Below are 4,891 nucleotides of genomic sequence, written 5' to 3'. Positions count from 1 at the left end.
ACCCACGTTCCCTTTAATTTCCTCAAAAACCGCCACCCCTTTAACCCCCCCCCCCAATGCTTTACATGCTTTTCCACCCCCCCCCTCCTTACTCCCCTTCCCCCCCCCGCTTTATTTTACCTCTTTTTACCAAACAGCCCTCGCCTCCCCCTTTTAAATTGTGTGTGGTGCGTCCGCCCTCCCCCCCCCCCACTCTCCTTTTTCCCTCTTCCCCCATAGCCTTAAACACTTGTTTTTTTTTTAAACATGTGGGGTCCAGCATTTTGGCACAAAAAAGCTTGCCGTGGGACCACCCCACAACTATACTGGACTCCCGGTCTTCAGACCCCACGAATATAGTTAAACAAGACTATACACACACACACACACACACACAACACACACACACCCACACGCTATATAAACAGGCCCCCCTTTTAACCGCACACACACTTAACAGGGAATTAACAGGATCTAACTCTGTGTCTGTGACAGTGTACCAAATCATTAGCCAAACACTGAAACTGTCATATTTAATTATTTCATTAAGGATTTAAATTGTTGGACAGTTATTGTAGTAGAGGTCTAAATGATGCCCCCACATCTTTAATTGTGTTACAAAACACAGTCATTGCTCAGTCCTCAAACAAATGATGAGTTGATTAGCCCTTGACTCGAATGAGTACATTATTTTTTTACTACTTACCGCAGCCGTACTTGAGAGTAAGGGGAAGTTGGCAGGCAGAGAAAATTAATTCAAAGGCGCTTCTGTTAGGACAATATTAACGGGATCATTGGTTCCTTTTCTACAGGCTCAACTTGAGTCTCTCTGCTTTAGTCAAAAATCATTACTGGGGGTAGGCACAAAATCGATTGTTATCCAAAAATTGTATGCATCTGATGTCCTAAATATTTTAGTTTTTATCAATGACAACTACATCAAATCGTTCTAGGAAAACAGACAAAGAGAAAGCAGAAAACGCAAAAAGTACATGTTATGTTCATTACAATGAAATATGTCAGACTGACTGACTGACAGTAATGTGCTATTTTTTAGAAAGTCTCATGATATGAGTCCTTAGAAGTTGATTATTCCACTTTTGTTTTTGTTAAAAAAGAAGAGAAAACAGCAATACTCAATAGTATTGAATCACAATACTTCGCAATGAATGAAAATCGCAATACGAATCAAAACCCACAAATTGTGAAAGAATCGAATCTGGACTAAAGATATGATCCAGCACTAACATTTACTGTATATGATGTTATGTGATATGGGATGTCTGTCCTTGGCAGGTACTATGTGTGTGTGGCTATCCTGATCTACTTCCTTCCTCTTCTGGTGATGGGTTGGGCTTATCTGGTGGTGGGACTGACTCTCTGGGCCAGTGAAATCCCCGGAGACTCTTCTGATCGCTACAAGGAACAGCGACTGCCAAACGCAAGGTAACCTAAAACTTTACAGTAGATAACTACCCACAGTTTTGATTACAAGCTAGTGGAATCATTTAACCTTGTCACATGCCCTTTGTACACAGCAGCCCTGAACAGGACGTGACAGCAATGTTCATGTCCACTTGCATTTTCCCTCCAGTGATACATTTATCATCACAGCCATGAACCAGAATCACAGCCCTCTCTCCTTTCATCCTCTCTCTTTGGTAGTTTTCCAGCCAATTGTATTGTTGTTTTGCAGCCCGGTTCTTCATCATCTGTTTTTGACATCAGGGCCCAGTTTTTCAAAAAATGTAATCTGGATCAAATGGATCCGGATTTAGTAATCCTTTTTTTGCGATCTGTGATCACGTAATCCATCTTACTTTTGAGCCAGTTTTTCAAAGCAACATCGGATTGGATCAATCTGATCGGATAGGAACTTTTCAGGATCACCAAATCTGGATAACCAGTCTCAAACAGGCTAGGAAATCACAAGTAACCATAGATATGTAAAGGCAACAAGTAGAATGGCCAGTGTGGGGTCAATATAAGTTTATTTTTATTTGAAATGAAAAACACACACATTAAAAAAGAAAGAAGAAAAACACCTACCCATCCTTCCAGCAGTCACTCATCTGAGACTAACACAAACACTGTGCATTGAGGATATTTATAACAAGTTTCATATAGATGTATTGAATTTAAAAAAAAAAAAGACTTAATGTCAAATAACAACATAATTTCAGACTTCCTCATCTGATGTAGAGAGACCAGCTTGTCTGAGCGTTAGCCTTAGGAGGCGAATCTCAAGTCTGGCCTTGGTTGCTGCAGTTTGGTCAGAGTCAGTTGTTCCTCTGCCAGACGAAGCTGTGCTTCTGCCCTTTCAGTCTCTTTTTGCAGAAGTGCCTTGTAATCATCATCTTTGTTTGATGAAGGGCGCTTCAAGCCTTTCCTCTGAGATCCTGTGGCAACTAACACTGGCTCAACCAATGAGGATCCAGCTTCTTTCTCAGGAACAGAGCTGAATTCAATATAAATACGCTCTCTGGATCAGCCTCAGGAGGAACTGGCAGATTCTCCTCCTCCTCAATCCAAGGCTCGCCATCCCCTACAACACCTTGAATACCATGGAGAGCTTGCGACTTCTCACCTCCAATGATGTCGAGGACCACATCTGTGTAATCTCCCCTCTTAAATGGCTTGTTGCCTGTTTGTGGGTTTTTGGCTTCAGCATGGTCCTTTGTTGCCCTGGCCTTAAGATTCTTCCACCGCAATTTGATTTGGTCTGTGGTCCTCCTCTGGCCAGACCCTATGGCATTCACATTTTCTGTGATTAAAATCCAAACATCATTTTTCTTTTTGTTGGTTTCCTTAGCAGAATTAAAACTTCCCACTATTGTTCCATAATGGCACCGAACACCCTCTAGTAGTGCATTGGTTTCAGCAGCAGTGAAGTTACAGCTTCTTGAGTCCATGGTTCCGTTGCTTTACTATAGTGAACATTGTTCATCAATTATAGGCTGGGTCCAATTGCCTCAATTGAACACAAGCCAAAACATAATCAGTGTATCTGGTGTGTTTGAAAAAGACCAATTACAACAGCCATATAAATCAGCCTTTCTCAGAGGATTCACAGAGAGCCAGTGAAATGCCAGGTGTTGTCCACGTCACCCCCACTTTGCCAGGAGAGGATACCGTCAAAGGGTGTATGTTGAACGTACAAAGCCACGGAGCAATACACCACTGAGGAGTGTATGTCGGTTTGCTTTGGGAAGGCTGATATAGAGTACTTGTGAACCTTCTCCGGCCAAAACTTCAACACAAGAAACCAAAGGAGCCACGGTCTGTCTGTGGAAGACCAGATCCTCATTGCTCTCCGATTTTATGTGTGGGAATTCTATCAAGTTGTTGGTGACTATATGGGAGTGGTGAAATCAGCTGTGTGTGATGGGTGAGGAGTGTCAATCGCACTGGCCAGCCTGGTCAATGAATTGTTTCTTTTCCAAAGGACAACCAGATTGCCCAGGCCAAGCTCAGCTTTTTCTTTTGGGGAATATGCCATACGTTGGAGCAATGACTGTGCATATACAAGCACCTCGTGAGAATGAATGGGAGTTTATAAACAGAAAGGGGAGGCACAGCATCAATGTCCAACTTGTGGTGATGCTGACCTCATCATCACCAACTGCGTGTCAAGTGGCCTGGGTCTGATGACGCATCCGAGGGAGGCTCTATATGGAGACCTCCAAACCAAACGACCAGATGGCATAATATTAGGAGACAGGGCCTACCCATCCTACCATGGCTGATGACTCCTTTTCTAACAGCAAATACACGGCGCAGGCACGCTCAACACTGCTCTTGCAGAGCAAGATGGGCAATTGAGGTTTAAATGGAGTTCGAAGAGCTTAATACCTGAGAGCGGAACCACAGAAAGCATGCAACATAACCCTTGCGTATTGTCTGCACAACATCGTACTAAGCGCAACTGCCCTCTCTGTGCTGACAATGATGCACCTGAGCCCTGGAGACCCTAACCAACCTCCTGCATTCTGCAAGAACGAGCAAACAGGACGTGCAACAAGGGACGCAATAGTTAGACACTATTTCTGATTTGGATTTGTTTTGGATTTCAAAAATCAGTGATTGCCATTCTTTGCATTTTTTTGGTTATTCTGTAATCATTGCATGCATCACTAATAAATATTCTAAAAACAAAAATATTTTCGATTGTGTTGAATGTATAGGCCTGTAATATGTATCAATTATTGACAGAACAAAATTTATTGTTTTTGGTCAATTTTGACAGCTGTTTGGGGGATTATTTTATGAGGCCAAACTCTTTCTACTTTGCTGTAGGCCTATACTGAAAGGCTGATTACGTTAAAGTCTACCTAATCCCTGTAGCCTGACGGATGAACAAATAAAATTAAAACCTTATGAATAAATAGGATATCTTGTAAGATACTGCATGATCCAAATATAGTATTATTTGATACATTTTTAATTCATTTCATTACGTTTTGGGGCCAGTTGTTCAAAGGTAAACTAATCGGATTTTGGTTATCGGATTGGATCAAATCTTGAAATGGGTTGTTCAAAAGGTAAAGAAGGAAACTGAAATCAGATTAGATCACGGAATCCAATCTAGTTTTAATCTGGATAAAACCTTCAATTTGTGTTGTTCAAAACTTGTCAGTAGGATTGGATAACTTTGATCCAAAAAAACAGGATTATCTGATCCAACAGGGGTAGGATTCCAGGTGGATTTCAAGGTGGATTCCAGCACAAAAACTAGTAAAACTTTAATGCGTCAAATAATACATTTGCATCATTTAGTGTATATACTTTTTATATTTTGCACTTGACTTGTTGACTTAGTTAAGTTTAGTAAAGTAAAAAATAAAATAAAAAATTCTGGTCTTTCCTCCTTAGATGAAGAAGAACCCTGAACATTCTACTACTACTTAAAAAA

General features: G+C 41.2%; 1 protein-coding gene and 1 long non-coding RNA gene across 2 annotated transcripts in view; both read left to right on the top strand.

Annotated features, from left to right (window-relative positions):
* The window catches only part of LOC116686650 (substance-P receptor), a 70,441-nt gene that overhangs the window by 47,361 nt on the left and 18,189 nt on the right, over positions 1-4,891 (top strand). The gene's annotated exons all lie outside the window — the stretch shown is intronic.
* LOC116686681 (uncharacterized) overlaps positions 1-4,891 on the top strand; it is a 10,546-nt gene that overhangs the window by 1,090 nt on the left and 4,565 nt on the right. The window contains exon 2 of the long non-coding RNA XR_004331326.1: positions 691-692. This is a non-coding gene — a long non-coding RNA (uncharacterized LOC116686681). The remainder of the gene's footprint in view (positions 1-690; positions 693-4,891) is intronic.

Source organism: Etheostoma spectabile, unplaced genomic scaffold (genome assembly GCF_008692095.1).
Source record: "Etheostoma spectabile isolate EspeVRDwgs_2016 unplaced genomic scaffold, UIUC_Espe_1.0 scaffold433, whole genome shotgun sequence".
NCBI lineage: Eukaryota > Metazoa > Chordata > Actinopteri > Perciformes > Percidae > Etheostoma > Etheostoma spectabile.
This window is presented reverse-complemented; position numbering and strand designations above follow the sequence as displayed.